The sequence below is a fragment of the Mauremys reevesii genome, linkage group 1 (assembly GCF_016161935.1).
Source record: "Mauremys reevesii isolate NIE-2019 linkage group 1, ASM1616193v1, whole genome shotgun sequence".
Lineage (NCBI taxonomy): Eukaryota > Metazoa > Chordata > Testudines > Geoemydidae > Mauremys > Mauremys reevesii.
In genome coordinates, this window is record NC_052623.1 from 174,056,166 (window position 1) to 174,076,804 (window position 20,639).

A 20,639-nucleotide genomic window follows, 5' to 3' on the forward strand; every position below is an offset into this window, starting at 1 on the left:
CAATGTGATCACGATATTGATGAGGACATGGACACAGACTTCTCTCAAAGCATGAGCCCTAGCAATTTGGACATCATGGTGGTAATGTGGCAGGTTCATGCCGTGGAAACAAGCACAGACTGGTGGGACCGTATAGTGTTGCAGGTCTGGAGATGATTCCCAGTGGCTGCGAAACTTTTGCATGCATAAAGGCACTTTCATTGAACTTTGTGACTTGCTTTCCCCTGCCCTGAAGTGCAAGAATACCAAGATGAGAGCAGCCCTCACAGTTGAGAAGTGAGTGACAATAGCCCTCTGTAAGCTTGCAACGCCAGACAGCTACCTGTCAGTCGGGAATCAATTTGGAGTAGGTAAATCTACTGTGATCCAAGTAGCCAGTGCAATCACTGAGCTGCTGCTATCAAGGGTAGTGACTCAGGGAATCCCATTGCAGCAAAACCATCCACTATGACCTGCACATTTCCCAAACTGTGGTGGGGCGATAGACGGAATGCACATCCCTATCTTGGGACCGGACCACCTTGGCAGCCAGTACATAAACTAAAAGGGGTACTAACCCTAACTGTCCCCCGCATTCTTGAGTGTCTGGGTGAGGAGGCTATGGAACTTGGGGAGGAGGGCGGGTGGTTACACAGGGGCAGCAGCAGCGGTCTGTGCTCCTGCTGCCTTTCCTGCAGCTCCACCAGATGCCGGAGCATATACGTTTGATCCCTCAGTAGTATCAGCATTGAATCGTGCCTCCACGCATCGCGCTGCCGCCATCTCTCATCTTGATCCCGCCACCTCTCTTCTTGCTCCCGCCACCTCTCATCTCGTTCATCCCTTCTGTCCTCGCATTCATTTTCTGCTTTTCTGGACTCTGACATTGTTTGCCTCCATGCATTCTGCTGAGCTCTTTCAGTGCAGGAGGACTGCATGAGCTCAGAGAACATTTCATCGTGAGTGCATTTTTTTCACCTTCTTATCTACACTAGCCTTTGGGATGGAGATGATAGGGTTAGCATTGAAACATTTCCAGCTGCAGGAGGAAAAAAAGGGAGAGTAGCATTTAAAAAGACACTTTTAGAGAACAATGGGTAGACACTTTCACAGTGAACCAAGCTGTTAACATTACATAGCACATGTGCTTTCAGTACAAAGTCGCATTTTACCTCTTATACTGAGGGCCTGCCGCTTTGGTGTGAGACATCGCACACGCAGGGCCAGGCAACAGAATTCGGTTTGCAGGCAGCCATGGTAAGCCACAGTCTTTCAGCTTCTTCAACCTTCAAAACATGTGGGAATGGTTTCAAACAGCAGCACCCTCCTTTCCTATACCAAGCACCAGTTGGATTGGCTATTTAAAAGGAGGGTCTGTACTGGCCATGAATGCTTCCCAGTCTTCAGGGCAAATTAATCATTAAACACACTTGCTTTTAAACCATGCATTATATTTACAAAGGTACACTCACCAGAGATGCCTTCTCCGGCTTCATGGTCCATGAGCCCACCTTGGGAGGGTTGGGAAGGTATTAGCTCCAGGGTGATAAACAGTTCCTGGCTGTCGGGGAGAATGGTTTCTCCTCCTGTGTGCTTTGCACTATCCTCATCCTCCTCCACCTCATCTTCCTTGTCCCCAAAATCCTCATCCCTGTTGCATGAGACTCCCCCCTTGTAGGTATCCATGGACGGGGTGGAGTAGTGGTAGGTGCCCCCCCCACCCACAATTGCATGCAGGTCATCATAGAAGCGGCATATCTGGGGCTCTGACCCAGACTTGCGTTTGCCTTTTTGGTTTTTTGGTAGGCTTGCCTGAGCGCCTTAATTTTCATGTGGCACTGCTGCGGGTCCCTGTTGTAGCTTCTGTCCATCATGCCCTTGGAAATTTTTTCAAATATTTTGGCATTTCTTCTTTTGGAATGGAGTTCTGATAGCATGGATTTGTCTCCCCAAACTGCGATCGGATCCAGTACCTCCCGTTTGGTCCATGTTGGAGCTCTTTTGCAATTCTGGGACTGCATGGTCACTTGTGCTGATGAGTTCACCATGCTGGCCAAACAGGAAATGAAATTCAAAAGTTCCTGGGGCTTTTACTGTGTACCTGTCTAGTGCATTTGAGTTGAAAGTGCTGTCCAGAGCAGTCACAATGGAGTACTCTGGGGTAGCTCCTGGAGGCCAATACCATCTAATTGCGTCCACACTACCCCAAATTCGATACGGCGATGTCGATTTCAGCGCTAATCCCCTCGTCAGGGAGGAGTACAGAAATCGATTTTAAGAGCTCTCTAGTCAAGAAAAATGGCTTTTTCATGTGGACAGGTGCAGGGTTAAATCTGCTAAATTCGACCTAACTTGAATTGTAGTGTAGTGTAGACCACTAGTGTAGAATCGTAGTGTAGACCAGGGCTAAGTCCACATTTCAAACACTGCAAACAAGCTGATAGTCCTGCCAAATCCAACGGCAAGTTCACAGCACAATTTTGCCTCTGCAAATTGCACAAAAGCAATAAGGCAAAATTAACCTGCTGACTTAGTCTCCCAGCTGACTTTGTCTGATCACCTAGGTATATGTTCTTAAGTGCTTTATTGGACTGAAGTCTAGTGCGGCCCCCATTCTTGGTGTTTTGTCCTGCTTTTCTCTTTCTGTATCTATTTCCTTCATTTTCTCTCTCTCTTCCCTTTCTTTTAGCCTCTTTTTCTGTCCCCTTGGTGTTTCTCTTCATGTTTTGTTTTACTTCCATGTCCCTATCTCTCCCTCTGCCCCTTTATTTTCTTAGATTCTTCTTTGCAGGCTGCTGTGATTCTAAAGGAGCACATTGGAGCAGCATGAAAGAGCTTAAATAAAAAAGAGAAGGGGAAATGGAGGATACCAGTAAATGCCTCAGAGATGACTTAAAATACTCAAAAGGTACTTTAGAAACATAAGTGCCCTGGAGTCCTGCTAGGCAGGTACTTTAGAAAAATAGGTATACTGTTCAAAAAATACCCCAGAGCACTCCAAATCATAGTAACTGCAAGCTCAGTGTATGAAATGAAAAATCCACGTCAAATGCACTGGGGAAGCTTTTAGGAATGTGCAATCACCGTTGCCTTTTTTGTTATGTGCTGCACACTTTCACAGTATAATTGCAGTTAAAAAAACCAACAGGGTGCAGAGATCACAAAATAAAAAGCACTTCAGCCTTTCCCACTCTTTGCCCCCAACAATAACCTTTCTTCAGTACTGTATTGATTTTCCTCACTCTTAGCACATCATTTCTTGCCTCAAGCAGGCAACTGTGGAATGGAGACATTTTCCCTCCTCTCAAACACCTTTCAGATGAGTACTTCCATACCAGTGGGCAGATTTAAAAACTTACAGCACCTCCTTTTAAAATGTGCATATAAAAATGTAGTTGCTTGGGGTTTCTTAGACCCTTCCTGACACCAGGGACACAAGTCCAGCTGTCTCCTAACTGGGGATACATGTCAAGTGATTATTGGCAGACCTGTGAATTGATCAGGAAAAATTAATATGGTAGGATATTAACCCCCAAAATTTAAAATTCAAACCCTGATCAAACATTAATCATAGAATTACTGTTGTTCTTTTGACCTGTGTTTTAGATTATCCCAAGAGATATTTTACATCACACAAAATGGTGACGCTAGCCTATTGAATTTTATTCTCGTGTCTGTTATCCTGTGCTGTGAAAAGAGTCATAGTTCTTCTTTTCATCAGTACATTTTCCTCAGTAGGGGGATGAGGGCCAGGGATGGTGCAGTGGTTTGAGCATTGGCCTGCTAAACCTAGGGTTGTGAGTTCAATCCTTGAGGGAGCTGTTTGTGGGTTGGTCCTGCTTTGAGAAGGGGCTTGGACTAGATGATTTCTTGAGGTCCCTTCCAACCCTTATGATTTGGGGAATTAAGTGTTTTGTGCTTTACCCCCATGGTTATGTAAACTTTTTGAGGAGATGATATTTAAGATCATGGGAACATTTGGAGGGAAATAAAGAATAATCTTAGGCTGAAGAAATATTCACTGTCACTGAATATCTTTGCCTGGATTGAGTCTGTGGCTCAATTAGCACATTACATGGAAGATGATTTAAGATACACTTTTGTACTGCAAGTAATTATAAATGATTAAAGTAAATGAGACCACAACTTATAAGGGTCACACAGTGCTGGCAGAAAAAATTGCCAACTTCCCGTGACATTTTTTTGGTCAGGCAGTCTCATTAAGTCTACTCTATGCTGTCTCCTAGCTCCTCTCTTTCAACTTTATAATAAACACGGATGTGTGTACCTAAAAAATCCACATACTTCAGGCCTCTATGTGATCAAGATGCACCTGGGTTTATAGGCAGTTGAAATGAAAAGTTATAGCTGGGAATTACAAACATGAGTAAGAGTTAGGTGCCCAACTCCTACTGAAATGCATTGGAAGTTCGGAGTGGGTTTTTTCAAAAGCACCTAAGTCTCTGGAATACAAGTCTCTGAATTTCAGTGTGACTTGTGAGTCTAAATCACTTAGGTGCCTTTGAAAATGCTGGATATAATTTCATTGAGTACATATGCAGCTCTGATTGATATTAATGTGCCAGAGACGGAGGGCAGTATGTAATTATTTTTCATTATAGTAGCTAGCTATAGGAAACAGAGTATTGTGTGAGAGGAAAAAGATGGCAATGGTATTACGTCATAAATAGAGGGGGGGCATTGTAAAACACTGTAGAATGTGCTTATTAAGGCCTCTGTTCCAGAGCAAAGTGGATGAGGGGCAAGATATAGTGTTGCACCAAAGATACTTGGGGGGGGGGGGCTGCTGAACATAGTACTTCATTATGCACTGGCGTATAGTTGATCACCTATCCTACGCCCATCGCCCCTATTTGTCTGCTACTCACCAAGCCTTTGTTCAGTGCAAATGGAGAGGATTGCTCATATGTGAACAATGTACATATTTCCGTCATGGGTGCTGAGCAATCCCCGCATGGTGAGCACCCATCCATGCTTCTTGCAGTAGCAATTTCCATCCTGCAGGATATAGTCCTAGTTCAAATGCTGTACAATATGAACCCTAGTCATTAGCTGCCAGGTTAGTTGATGGAGTGCTGCTGTTGCTTTGGAAACTCCTTCTGGAATCTGACTTATGTGCGCAACATCACCCAGTGCCTTGGAGCACCCCTTTCATCCTTTTTCTGTACAGCTATTCTGTTACATTAACCACGGTGCAAGACATGGAAGAAAATTGGTTTTACCTTGATTTTATTTATCTGAGTGGGGCAGTGACCCAGATGCCAGAAGGAGAGAGCCACCCCTAAGAAAGGGGAGGGGGGAATCTGAATATTAATTATTAATGTTGGGCAGCTAATATATAAGCCATAATCATAATGGGAGAGAAGTTTATCTGAATGTTGTTGTGGTGAAGGACCTTCATTTTATGTTGATTTAAATTAAATCCTGTCTGTGATGGTAGGTGATAAGGGAACTGAAAGGAAAATAAACTCTCTCTACCAATATTTGTTTTAAGAACATACTTCCAGTAGTAGTTTTTGCTTAAGGGTCTGGCCGCAGAAGTCTTTTAACTTGTGTAAGTCACATCTGGCCCTTGGGGTTTAGAGGTCTTTTCTTCAAACATTGGCGTCTTTGGAAATATCTATTATAGCAGCAGATACAACAGCAACTCACACAACACAGCAGAAGACCTTGTGAAGGGATATTACCTTTCATTAATTGGCATTGATTCCTGAGTCAACACACACACTCAGGTTCATGCACAGGAAATAAACTCTTTCAACACATTAAGATCCAGGGGCATTGACTTTACTTCCTTTACCCCTCAACATCTCATATCCTTAAATCAGGTGGAAAGTAAATGACTAATAGCCTCATGCTGCCCGCTGTGAAAATAACTCCAATTAAGAAAGAGAAAACGTCTCCAGTTTCAGTTTGGAAGTTCCCTAGGAATTCTTCCATTAGGGACCAGTTCTCCCCATTTTTTAGAAGAAGCCAAAGACTTTACCCCATTTACTGGTACAACTCAGGGATCTGCAAAAGGTAAGGGACATACACACTAATGCCCTTTCCCTTAGCAGTGGTGCACCTGCACATGTAATTTTTCAAGAGGCTCCTGCTACTGTGGCTAGCCTCCCCGCCCTCATCCATTTAAAAGGATGTCTGTGTCCCACATGGAGGGGAAACCACTGTCAGTTAACGTGGCTTCATGCTTTATTAACTTCTTGTTATCTTAAGTGAGATTTCAGGGGGACCAGCAAGCTACCAAACCGTTTTCTGACCATGCAACCTTAACTTGGCCAGCCTAAGTATATGCATTCTGATACAGTCTGTAATTACAGTATCACACACTATTTGTTCTACAGGAAACCTGCTTCGTTCAGTAAATTGGATGGACAATGAATGAGTCAGAGGATTTCAAAAAGAGATCTGATGTCTTCTTGTGTTCAAAGCACTGGACTAGGACCCAGCAAAGCTGTCTCTCTTCCTGACTTTGCTACAGACTTCCTACGTGATGTTGGATAAGGTTAGAGTAACGCATATGCACAAGAGATCAAAATTAACAGTTCATGAACAAACTTAATTCTAGAATTTTGAGTGCTAGACTTTGAAAGCTTAATGTCCTTTTCACATAGTTCCCCCCCCTCACCATCCCCATACAATGGGATATATAAACAATTTCCAATTCATCTTCAAACCTGCCATTCTCATCATCTAGTTTCTGGTAGGTGTAGCAGCAGAAGTCAGTTGTCATGAGGCATTTGAGAGAGAGGGTTATGCCTTGCAGATGAGCTGCCTAGGAATAGTATAACAACAGCCTAGCTCCTTTCTCCCTAAGCCATTTCGCCACTATCCTCTCATGTATGTACAGGGAGAGACAAGAGCCCTGTCTGTGGCCTAGAATGGAGGCAATATGGCAATGAATCAGGTTAACTACACCTAGAGCTCGGTGAAATTTTTCAACCCCAAATTCTTTTGCCAAGCAATGCTGATTTAGGTCCACCAAAATATTTTGTAAATTAATGTTGGATTCACCAAATTTGTTTTGGTTGAACACCCCCCCATCACCACCACCACTACCAAAAAAACCCACCCCAAATTGAAATGTTTTGTTTCAGCATCTTTGTATGAAACATTTTAATTTTTCTATTCAAAATTAATTTGTTTCAAAATTTACATCGTTTTTAAGTTTCCAAAGTCTTTAAAAAACAAAAACAAAACATTTTGTTTGTTGTGAAACATACCTTTTAGTTTGCCATTTTTTTAAATGCTCCAGGTTGATCTTAAATTATTTTGTAATTTTTTTTCAGTGTGGCCAGTGAACCAAATATCAGTTATTCACACAGTTCCAGCTGCAAACAATTAATAGATTCCAAAGACAGAAGGGACCACTGTGATCATCTAGTTTGACTTCCTGTATAACACAGGCCATAGAACAGGAATCAGCAACCTTTGGCATGCGGCCTATCATGGAAAGACCCTGGTGGGCCAGGATGGTTTGTTTACCTGCAGAATCCACAGGTTTGGCCAATCATGGAGCCCAATGGCCGTGGTTCGCAGCTCCAGTCCAATGGGAGCTATGGGAAGCAGCACCGGCCGAGGGATGTGCAGGCCACCACTTCCCGCAGCCCCCATTGGCCTGGAACAGAGAACCACAGCCAGTAGGAGCTGCGATCAGCCAAACCTGCAAATGCTGCAGGTAAACAAACCGTCCCGGCCTGCCAGCGGATTTCCCTGATGGGCCGCATGCCAAAGGTTGCGAATCCCTGCCATAGAACTTGCCCAAAATAATTATTGGAGCATACCTTGTAGAAAAAATATCCAATACTGATTTAAAATCTTTACCCTGCAGCTATTCTGCTCCTTAGAACCCTCCCTCACAGTAGAATTTTAATGATATTGTAAAACATGATACAAATATTTTCCATAATTGACAAACATAGCAAAATGTATTTTTTTTCCTAGCAGGACAGACTGTCTGGAGGGATAAAAGAAAAAGTAAAATACAGTTACCATTGTTTATCTGACTTCCTAGCAACTTCAAAAAGGAATCAGAATGTAAAATATCTTATTAAAATAGAAATGTCAAGCCTAGGATGAGCTCTGAAAGACTATAAAAGGTAAAGTTCCCTTTTAAATACCATGGCATTGCTAGTTCATTAACTAGGAACTCAGATTGTTAACTAAGCTGTCAACCAGAATTTAGAATTAATTATATAGAAATAGCACTTTGATTTTCGTAGTCGTTACAAAGATTTAAATGCCACCTCTTAATACCTGATTTTTCAGTAATGAGAATTAGATATTGAACAAAATGCCAGTCTTCTTAACAGTGATGCATGTGCTGGGTGCGCATTTTGGGGGAGTGGGAAAAGGTGATGCCATGTTCACCCCCTTGTATCAGACAAATGATTCCTCTGTTTGGGGCTTTTGAGGAAATATAATGGGAAAGGGTAAGGATCCCATCAGCCCCCTGAAAGGAAGGAGCAGCGGTAAAGGGGCTAGTCTGGGATTCAGGAGACTACGGTTCAGTGGCTTTTTGTGAAACCTTGGTCAAGTCATGTAGTCTTTCTATGACTCAGTTCCAAATGGGGACAATAGCCCTTCTCTACCTCCCAGGGGTGTTGTGAGAATAAATACATCCCCGATAGGGAGGCACTCAGATACTATGGTAACATGAGCCTATAAGTAGTGCTGGGTTAATTTTTTTGGCAAAAAAATGCAGGTTCAGTGACACCCAAGTCTTTGAGAAATGCATGTAGGTTCTGTGGCCTGCTCCAGGGGCAGTGCAGTGCATGCTACCCCTTCCTCAGGATAGATTATGTAGTAGTTAGTATTGACCATCAGCCTGATTGTGGGATATGTATAGACAATGAAGCTGATTCTCTTCTCACTTTCACAGATATTACCACCATGAACTTAAAAGGAGTTTGTCTTGATTTTTCACCAGTGCAACAAAGAAGGGAAGCAGGGCAATGCTTAGGGGACAGCTGAAGGCAAACCCAGCCCAAGTCTTTCTTTCTATAAGACACAGTGCCAAGCCACTATGCTGATTCAACAGACTTATATGTGTAATGATCTCCATTTCCCACTTCCTCTCAGTTGGAGATATTCCAATCCAAAGATATTTTTTGTCAGATAGGCATTCTCTTTGTATTAAACATCTTCAATTCCCTCTTTCCTTCTACAGGAGTTGCAAAATGATTTCCTCACCCACTCCTTTTGTGATTAATAAATATACTTAGTGAATAAACAGAATTATTTCCCTTTCCTCACCCCCCTCCTAGTTACCATGTCATACTCCCTGACCTGATTTCTGTTATTACTAATAAGTGTTAAGTACCAATGTGTAAGTACTACATAATCATTATTATGTTATTATTCAGGATGAATAATACATTAGTCTAACAACACTGACTATTCTGCTCACTTGTTATTTGGGCGTTGTTAAAAGTGAATAGTTGTGAAGAAGCGTAATTCCACTTGTCAAATTAGTCATCTACAGTTTATTGCACTTATTTTCAGAGGTAATTAATTGTTTCTGTTGCTTTCCTTTGCTATTTTTCAGCCCCTTCCCCCCCCAAAACCCCATAAAACAAAATAAAATGAACCCAAAACCTTGAAGCTCAAGAAATAGCTCCTCTTAACAAATAGTAGAATCTTTTTTTTTTAAACAGACTTTTGTTTACCCACTAACCTCCACCCTTACTGTCCTCATTATTGTTGATGGTTTTAGTTGCTTAATGCTATAATTGAGCGCAGCACTTTACAGGTAATTTAAAGACTGGGGCAAGATCCTCAGCTAGTGTAAATTGATGTAGCATCATTAAAATCAAGTAAGTTGCAGCAATTTACACAGGCTGAGGATCTGGTTTTCTGGCTCTGTCCTAAGGAGTTTATGTTACGTCCTTGGAAGACCCCTGTTGCTCACCTGAAAGACCAGAGATGACCTTCAGTGAAGAAATGGGCAATCCACTCATTTTCACGTTGCCTGAATTTTTGTTGGATTGGCTCCTAAACTTCACTTGAGAATTAAACTATCAACCACTAAGAGAGGCACTTCTTCCCTAGAGAACCAAGCATAAACAACCTACCATCATAAAGAGACTAAAGGTCAGTGAGGGGGAAAATGAGGCACAGCCATACTCTGATGCTGGCAAAATAAGCAGTGTTGCCAGCTCATGATTTTTATCATGACTCTTCCTATATTTGGTATTTTTCGTAAAGTCCCAGATCCTGAAGTCATGTTATTTACATGAAAATTTCCACTTTTTTTAAAAGTGAGTTTCTAGCCCTCATAGTTGCAGAGAAAAGCTTGAAAATGTGAATCCTAAAGTCTCAAAATGCAAATGAAAAGACCCCCAAATTCATTGCATTTCAAAATCTCATGATTTTTTGGAGCCTGATAGTTTCTGAATGATTGGGGTTGGCAAATAGTGGATAGCCCACAATATTAATAGAAATGCTCAAAATAGGAATTGTCCCAATAGTCCAGATTAATGATCCCATCTAGTCCAGTGTCTTGTATTAGGAGTGTTGGCCATTATCAACAGCTTCTAATCCCATATTTTAGATGGAGAAACCTATACTCACTGCAGTCACCTTGGATATGTAGAGAGCTGTTTACATCATATAAAAATGTGGTATATGTCTTATAGAACATATAGAAAGACAAGATCCTTGCCCAATAAAAGTTACAATTGGGAACTATTAGGTAGGTCTCAGTATCAGAACTTACCAAAACATAGAATGCATAAGGGAAATCATGTAGGATTTTATTTAAAGAAACATAGGAAATAATTTTGGCAGCTATAGACACATAGAATTTGGCTTTTGCTATGTTCTTAAAATATATTTCTTCCTCATTGTTCCTAGAATATAAAGCCTCAAAGGAGATTGTAACTAGGAGAAAAAGATGCTTTTATTGGCACTTCTCTGTCAGTAATGTAAGTAGACCTGGAGAAGATTTTAATAAGAATAAGAATATTTCCTTCTGTTTAAATAAAAAAAATCTCATTAAAATAACTGAATAATAAGCATCTGCTTCAATTTTTGAACTTGTCTACACAAGGCAGCAAAGTGCACCAGAAGGTGTCATTTGTAAAGCACACTAATGTTCTGAGCCCCAACTGCTCCACGTAGAATTAGTCCTGCTCTAAAGGTTACCTATGTTGTGTTAACATAATCTGGAATTATATCAGTGAAAACTAGGTACCGTTCAGAGAATACCAGAAGGGGCTATGACAGGCAGTTTGAGTGCAACACATTAGAGCGTTCTCCAAATTGCACCCCTGTAACGTTGCTGGTGTTGTGTAGGCAAGCCCTTAGTTAATTTCAATTGAGGCATTGTGACTTTAACAGAATTTTGTGTTCAGGAAGACTCCGGGTCTATCTACACAGCAGTGTATTGCTCAGCGAGCCAGAGTGTGAATGTACAGTGTACTAGCTTGCTGCACTCTAAGGGTATGTCTTCACTAGCAATGTAAAAGCTGCCACCAGTGCTGCGAGAGAGCTCTCCCGGCGCTATAAAAACCCCACCTCCACAAGGGGAATAGCTACCAGCGCTGGGAGCGCAACACACTGTCTACACTGCCACTTTATAGCTCTGAAACTTGCAGCTCAGGGGGCTGTTTTTTCACACACACACACACACACACCCCCGAGCGAGGAAGTTGCAGTGCTGTAAAGTGAAAGTGTAGACAAGGCCTTAGTTACTGTGTGGGCCATGCTACCGCACACCAAAAGTCCTGTACAGTATGTCAAACCGAAATGCAGAACTTATAGTGCACAGTAGCTGGCTCTACATGGTGACTTAATGAATGGAAGGCTAATGAACTGCAGATTCAAACCCTGGCTTGCTGTGCACTAACGTACCATGTAGATAAGCCTGTAGGAATTAGAGCTGGTTAGAAAATAGAATTTTTGTTCCTCGGGAAATTCTGTTATTTTGGAATTTGTTTTCATTCCAAATCCAAACAAAAAGTCAAAATGGCAACATTTACCAAAACATGAAATTTCATAAATAATTCATTTAAGAAAATATCAAAATGACTTTGTTGAAATATTGTTAGGTTATGTTATATTATAATATGTAATTTTTGACCAGCTCTTCTACAAATAAAAGAACAGTCACAATTTAGTTGAAGGTATGCATAACTTGTGCAGGTTAGTCCTTTTGTAAAAAATAGAGCACTACCTATAGAGCTTACTCCTGTTATGAAGATGGAATATAAATACTTTTACTATGTACACATCGGCTCTGATCCTACTAGTCATTCCTCCTAGGTGTAACCTGGTGCCTGAACAGAGCCCTCCACTGTAGTCAGATGATCTCCATGTAGGTGCAGGTGTAGCCTATAGCAGTGGTTCTCAAACTTTTTTTTCGCAGACCACTTGAAAATTGCTGAGGGTCTTGGCAGACAACTTAATGATCTTCTCAAATGTTTTTTGTACCGTTAGCTAACTATTATAAAGCGCTTTGGATAAAAGCACTATATAAAAACAAACTTAATAATAATTAAAGTTTTTTTTTGTTCTACAAATAAAAGCACACAACTCATATTTTAATATCAGTAGTCTTACCTTGCTAATGTGATGGATGTGCCCTTTCTCCCACACCGTGGCAGCCTCCGAGCTGGGGCTGGGAAGGAGGGGGGTCTCTCCCCTGCCACAGCAGCCCCTCAGCTGCGGCTGGGAAGGAGGGACATCTCTCCTTGGCAGCCACAGCCCTGGAGCTGGGGAAAGTTGACTCTTTCTCTGGCTGCCGCAGCCCTGCAAGTCTCAAATTCCCCCCACTCCCTGTTCTCACCCCACTACCCTTCCCACCAACCCCCTATTGCCCCTAAGGCCACGACCTCACCTTACATGTGCCTCTTCTCCAGGGTCTAGGCACCTAATTAGTGGAGCCACGCCAGCGCGGCTCCAGAAATTAGGTGGGTGGCCCTTCATTCTCTTGTGTGCGACTGCTCAGGCGCGCACCTTAGGTGGAACTTTCCATGGACCACCTGAATGGAGCTCGCAGACCACTGGTGGTCTGTGGACCGCAGTTTGAGAACTTCTGGCCTATAGGATGGTTTGGGTAATGAAATAAGTAGAAGTTAGGTTTGGGGCCTAAGTTAGCTTAAATGTACAGGAGTATGTGAAATTGAAGTTGGTAGTGTGAGAAAGTTGGAGGCAGAGTGTTATGGGAAAGTAAGATTAGCAAGGACGTTATCATTATGTTTTGGTTATAGTAGCTTGAGTAAGGTTTTCAATAAATGTTTTTTAAGAATTGAGTGTTTTTATTAAAATGTCATCTATATTGGTAGTATGAGAAGGACATCAGTGCAGATGTGTAATGTAAAGAGCCATAAGAAGGTGGCAGAAATATAATTATGGTTAGGGGCATTTTAATGTTAATTAGTATTATAATAAATTAGAAAAGGAGTAGTTTTGCTAAATTGCAGGAGAGGTCCAATTAACATCAAACGGGTACTGTTAGGTTCCAGGATTATAAAACTGTATTTCACTCTTTTGTCAGTGGACTGATGATCCATTGATACACCATTCCATCTGTTACAGGGCTCCAGCCATAGGGAGTGATTTTCAGGGTCAGATCCTAGATATATGCATTAGGAGCATGATCCTGCGCCACTGAGTTCAGTGGTGTAGAACTGGCCCCTAAATAAATAGATTTACTCCTAACTTGTGTGGTGCTGAGTCCTCCTTTCATCCCTTTCCTGTCTCTCCAAATCCTTTGATACCATTATGTAGTGGGTCTTGCCTTGCATGCATTTTATGTGTAATAGCTTTCTTCAACTCAGTATGACCCTGCTTTTATAAATTAATGCTTCAAGTATACACTATGCCTGGATATCTTGAAATCCTAGAACCTAAAAGACACTTTTTCACAAATAAATATTGCTCTTACTTCAAGATGTACTTTTAATAAAACACTAGCTTGCCTTTCCACTCTGACAGTTCAACTCTCCTCATTGCATTTCAGACTCCAAAAATTGTTAACAAGGATGTGGGAGGGAAAGCAATATACCTAGATGAAGTGAGCTGTGCAAGAAATCAATATTTATTTGCATAAACACTTTTCTCTGGATGTTTGTAGAGTACAAAGGGATTTTTTGAATGTTTAAATGCTTTAAATAATAGCCCTTCTCCAGGAGTACATTGTATATCACCAAATAACAAAACCACCCATCTTATCTTAATTTACAATGCCTCCTGACTTTCAGAACTCAGTCCAGGAAATGTCCAGCTATACATTCTATTCTCTCTACCACATCTACAGAAGAAGTACATAGTTGCAGTATGTAGGTCAAACATAGTACTCCTGTACTGAAGAAAACAATCTGTTAAAACCTGCACAGGAATGTGAATTTTATCACTGTAGATCAAAAGACCATTCTTTGAAGGATGAAGAATGCAGCCTAAATCCTCCCATACACCCTTTTGGCTGTGTTATTGGGAGATATGGATTGTTACTGCCCACATGAAGAGCATCCCTGATTAATCCTGCCAGCACAGAGTAAGAGGGTTCGAGGAGGTGGGCAGAGGCATGCTCAGGAACACACCTTACTGCTACTCCGGAAAGCAGCAGTCAGTACTCCGGTAGCTCATACTATTGACTATAGCAAACAGGCCTGGCAGTCACCAACCTCTTCTCCCCCTTTCCCCCACCCAAAGAAAACAACCCACAACAGAAGACCATGCCCTCATGGAACTCTTGTCTGATGGGTGTTTTAGCTAGAGCTTTCCTCCTAATGCTAAGTGAATATCTTGCCTGCTGCTGTATGGGTGAATTAAGGGGAAAAGAGTCTTCCTGTGCCCTACCACTCCTAAACACACCCATCCAACATAAAAGAGAACTGTCCCCTTTATATGATGTTGCATGATTTCAAAATATTGGTTCATGAAATTTAAATAGTCTTGTCCAGCAGTCAAAATAGCATAGTTACAATGCTGAGCACATGACTATAACAGTACCCTAGTTGAAACAGAATTCATTAGTTGGGCAAATGTACTGAATTAATTTCTCATATTTTTATATATGATTGGAACATATCCTTGAGACACAACACTGCCTTAGTGTTGAATAGCTAACAATGTTTCTTTATACCACACAGCTCTCATCATCCACTAATAAATGTGTATGTAGCATTGTAATGTATTCTCAATAATACTACTCCAAAGTATTTTAAGAGAATATAAACATAAATGCCCCTATGCTGCTGGTGGACCCTTGTACCCATGTGAAGACCCACTGACTCAGTGGTGCTGCATGAAGATGAAGGGATCCATTTGTACAAATGCAGTTGCTGGTCATTGCCTTGTTCTTTTCTACCTGTGTTCTAACTATTGCTTAGACTCACAAATAAGACACAAAGTGCTACATTCTGAATAAATCCGCACAAGCTCTCAAAATGCAAATATAAAACTCTGTTTCCACTGACAAGAATGGTCCGATCAAGCAGTAAAAAGCTAGTAGGACAAGGATAGGGTGCACTCATGACTGTATTTTTTTCCCCTGAGTTCTTTGCAGGGCTAGCAAAATAAGCAACCATAACATTTGACTGTCAATCATTTGAAAAATAAATTACTTTGCCTTGCATCTTAAGCCTATTTTTAAAAGACCCTTGAATGTTTATGCCCAGTTGCTTTTCTTTGTTATGTATGTTTGTACAAAATATGCTGAACTATTTGAAATAGCTCTGAGAAGGAGCACAAAGGGCATAATAGAAACATGGCTGAATTCTTATTTTGGAATAGTGCTCAATAAAATGAGTGATTGATGTCTAGTTTTGAAAAGTGCAAAGAAACTTATTATTTTAAAAAAATATATGTTCCCTAGTCTATTACACTACATTTATTTATGGAATTTATAGTTACATATATCTTCAAGAGCAGCTGATTATGAGGATCTGGTGGAGTAAACCTCCACTAATAATATGTTACAATTGTGGCTGAAGTCCTTAAATGACAATAACCCTTGCTGCCACTAAGGACTCCTGGTGGGGCTGCAGTACACATCTGGCTTCTCCCACTGGGAATTCTGGCACTGGAATACACAGAAAAGGCAGCAGAGGAAAAAAACTCAGAGCAGGGACCTGACTTTTTGGGGTTATTTCACATCACATGCTCCCTGTGGCCTCTGTTCCTTTTCCAGACCGATGAAAGGACCTGGATAAAGGAATGTCTGAGCTTGGTTGTGGGTGCTGGGCAAGGTCCTTAACTGTTGTTTCTGACCCAGACTGACATTTTTAAAAATGGATCATACTGTATATGCTAGCAAGTAGAAATAATCGTAGAAAGAATACTTAAAAATTAAACAAAAGAACATGTTGGAGTGGTTGATTATCCCTTTAACTGCCTTTGTTCCTCTGAAGAAAACTGCAGCCTCCTAAGCCACCATCTCAGCTGTGTCCATTTTGTTCGTAACACCTATCTAGAGCTGTGCACTGCTTGAATTCTAGTGCTATAATGCAAAGTTAATTGAGAAAGCTGAGCTTTTATAACCCTGAGCCAGCTTTCCAATCAGCTTTTTGTTCCACAAAGTAAACTCAATATCTGTATTTACAGTCTAATTATAGTCTAATTCCTTTAATTGCTTTAGATTAGTTTTGTATCAAAGACCCTTTCAAATTTCTTATAAGTAGAAAACACAAATAAAATCCTTGCTGTTGTTTTTTCTTAAAAAATCCCAACACTCAGGCCACGCAAGAAGAGACCTTAGTAGAGGAGACAAAAAACGAATGCCTTAAGCACAGGAGTTAAAATTGGTAGAAGTGTTTTTTCTTTGGTGGAGTAGCATTTGTAATTATCCTGCAGCCTGAAGAAACATGGCAAAAGAACTTGAGAACTCTGCTTAGAGAAGAAAAAGTAAGTGCATACGCTCACTCTACACTAAAGTTCATGCTCTCTACCACTTTCTATAGATCAGGGGTCGGCAACCTCTGGCACGCAGCTCCCCAGAGTAAGCATCCTGGCGAGCCGGGCCAATTTGTTTATCTGATTTGTCCACAGATTCGGCCGATCGCAGCTCCCACTGGTTGTGGTTCACCGTCCCAGGCCAATGGGGGTGGCAGGAAGCCATAGCCAGCACATCCCTCAGCCCGCCACCCCCACTGGCCTGGAGCGGTGAACCGCGGCCAGTGGGAGCCGCGATTGGCCAAACCTGCGGACACATCAGGTACACAAACTGGCCCGGCCCGCCTGGGTGCTTACTCTGGTGAGCCGTGTGCCAGAGGTTGCCGATCCCTCCTATAGATTCTCTTTTTTTCTCCCCCACAGAGGGATTAAATCCTCCACACATGACCACATCATTTAAGCTAGGTATCCTCCCTCTGGGAATGATGCACTATGGCCAGGGTTTCCTATAATATCCCCCTTCTCCTCCCACCAACTAGGGAGAAAGTGGTGTATCATGGGAGCTATAGTCCAGTCAGGGACCCCAGGCCATAGAAAAGAATGGGAGTATAAGGCATACGAACTACAATTTCCATGAGGAACTGTGGCAACATTTGGAATAACAATATTTTGGGAGTTTGGCTAAAATATTTTGGTTTTCAATATTTCACTGACATTTCATTTTGATCAAAGTTTTCCCAGGGTGATGATGCTGTTTTCTAACCAGCTCTTATTGGAATGTATCTATTATTCAGTGGAGAAGAGCCACCTATCATGGAAAATTTAGGAATAAATTCACTCAACATCATATGACAATCTTATAATTACATAGATTATAAGAATATAAATAAAATGAATAAACATGCAACTGGTTTGGGAAACTGGTTTTTCCCACTCATGGATTTTTTTTAAAGGAGTAGTAACTTTAATATCAAAGAATCTGTGATTCATTACAAAAAAGGAATTAGGTGTGATGTAGAAGGAAGTTTTATATTGATAAGGATCATGATATCTGGAGACAACTATGCATTTAGGTCAGTCTATGATTTTATTTCTAGGCAGGAATTATTTGCTGATTAATTTTTGGCTAACGTAAATTTTGTAATAAGAAGAATTATAAGTGGAGGAGACATTAACACCTCACTAAATCTCCTAATGGATAAATCAGATACTAATAAATATAAAAAAGCCATAGGCTAGGACCTACAGTCAAGGGAAAATGTAATCAAATGTGGCTTCAGGATGACACCTGGAGGAACCAGCCAGATTATACCTTTTTATCGCTGTCTGCAAGTTTATACACCAGGATTGATTACATTCAGGCCACATCACAATTGTTAGCTGAGGTTATAGATTCAGCTACTATACCCCAAATATGGACAGATCATGTATATCATGTTTGTAATTGTGATAGGGGTGTATAAACCCCACATCAGGCAAGAAGGGGTGGAAGAGCAGATTTCCACTCAGGCAGTCCCAGCTGGGCCTATGAGGAGGAGCCTAAAAGAGAGAAGCACAGTACAGAATAGCCCAGCCTGTGAAGAGGAGGACAGACCTCTCTGAGAGGAGCACAGCAGAGACTCACGCTATCTTAGCAGTAGGGTGGATGTCTGAGTGATCCTAGTAGGGCAGTAGAGCTTAATTTTTGTTAATTTAGTTTTCTTTCCTTTGTTACATGGGAACAGTGGTGAGCTGGAGCCGGTTCCCACAGGTTCTCAAGACCTGACATGAAGTTCTGAGACTGTTGAGTTAAAACCCTGGCTTATCCCGAAAAGGTTGAACTCCAAGTAACTAGTCTGGAGGGCCATGTCACAAGGCAATGGGGACCACTAGCAGACCCGGATGGCCAGTCAGCAGGACTACTGAGAGAGACACTGCAATGCCATACCTAGCCACAAGGTGAGTAACCCTATTTGAAATCAGTAATGGTGGTCCGACAGAAAATACATGGATGCTGAATAATTCTCCCAGTTGAAAGATTCATTTATTTTGGATTCTATAAAGATAGAAATCAAGTTCTGTTTTGATACTAATGGTAAGGTCAAACATCTAAAAACATTGTCTGGGAGGTATATAAAGGAGTAATAAGAGGTAAATAAATTAGCTAGCATTCTGAGGAAGAAAGAAAGGGAAGCAGAAAAAAGAGATGATATGATCAGGGGATAAGAGGAGAAATCAGGCTAATAAAAACCTCATAATAGATTAAGAAAAGAGAAGGACAAGAGGATAGGACAAGAAGCAATGGGCTTAAATTGCAGCAAGGGAGATTTAGGTTGGCCACTAGATAAAACTCCCTAACTGTCAGGGTAGTTAAGCACTGGAATAAATTGCCTAGGGAGGTTGTGGAATCTCCATCATTGAAGATTTTTAAGAGCAAGGTAGACAATCACCTGTCAGGGATGGTTTAGATAATACTTAGTCCTGCCCTGTGTGCAGGGGACTGGACTAGAAGACTGCTTGAGGTCCCTGGTATGATTCTAAGAGTCAAAGACAGGCAACAAAAATGCAAAATAAATAAATTTTATACTAGAGAGATTACTGAATAATTCAGAAGGTTTTATACTACTGTTTATGCCTCTCACTATAAAGAGAATATGAGGAAAACTATAAAATATATTGAGTATAGCTGGTCAAAAACATTGTGACCAAACATTTTTTCTCAAAATTTGCGGACTTGCCAGAATTGAGACATTCTGCAGAGATGGCTTGTTTTGTGAAATCCCCATACTTGTTTTCCTGCCAGCTCAGACTCACAGCTCCTCGGCAGCCAAGTGGACTACTCTAGGGCTAGGTTACTCAGAAACAGGGCTCCACTCCCTCTTGCAAAGAGTTTAGATTTTTTTTTTGTGCCTAATCCGAATGAAACCAAATTTTGAAATTATCCATGAACCAGAATTGCCCTTTTCTACCATGAGGCTAACAAGGCAAGGTTCACTCAGGAACAGTTAGATTAGAAAGACCAATGGAAGATGAGGTGGCCATGATTAAATCAATGCCACCACAAAAATACCTGGAACCAGATAGGTTTTATAAAATAACATCAGAAATTATTACAAAGAAACTAATCATTCTGTTTATGTAGAGTAAGGAGATTCCAATACGGGAGGTGGACATAGTAGATAAAAGACAAGCTTCTAAATCATACTCATTGAATGTCTTGTTTGCTCATACAGCCCACTTTTAATGTAGGCATGACAATATTTTCAAAGATTCTTGCCTGTGGAATAGAAGCAGCCCTTCCCCAATTAATACACATTGATCAAACAGTTTTAGTGTGATAATTGAGTCATAACATTAGCTGACTTGTAGAAATAATTTAAAATCTATAAAATAAAATATAAATCTAGTGCTATCCTTAGATACCAAGACCTTTGATAAAGAAGCGAGTCTTTCCTCAAAACACTGTCTTCAAATTGCCTCCTAAACCCATCTCTGAAGATTTGGATAAATATATTGCATCCTCCTTCCCCTAGGATAAGAGTTAATGAGGTATATTCCAAATAATTTCAGCTACAAAGATGATCAGACAAGGTTGTCCTATATCTCTCTGTTGTTTGCCCTCTTTATTGAATGCCTGGCACAAAAAATACATCAGAATAGTAGCATAATAGAGGTTACAATTAATAAATAAACATAAAATTGCACTGTATGTAGATGTTAAGGTACTCATGGTTACCAATCGAGTAAAATCTATGGCATATTCTGAAGAAACTAATCAGTTTGATGACATCAGGCTATTAAATTAGTTATACTAAATATAGGGC

The 20,639-nt window shown here is 41.0% G+C and overlaps 1 long non-coding RNA gene across 2 annotated transcripts in view; it reads left to right on the plus strand.

The window, feature by feature from the left end:
• Positions 1 to 20,639, plus strand: part of LOC120390673 — an 88,450-nt gene that overhangs the window by 59,364 nt on the left and 8,447 nt on the right. The window contains exons 3-4 of one of the 2 annotated variants that reach the window (XR_005591112.1): positions 6,345 to 6,505; positions 18,561 to 18,774. This is a non-coding gene — a long non-coding RNA (uncharacterized LOC120390673). Of the gene's footprint in view, positions 1 to 6,344; positions 6,506 to 8,881; positions 9,182 to 18,560; positions 18,775 to 20,639 lie in introns of those variants that run through there. The other variant, XR_005591116.1, reaches the window with a different exon arrangement.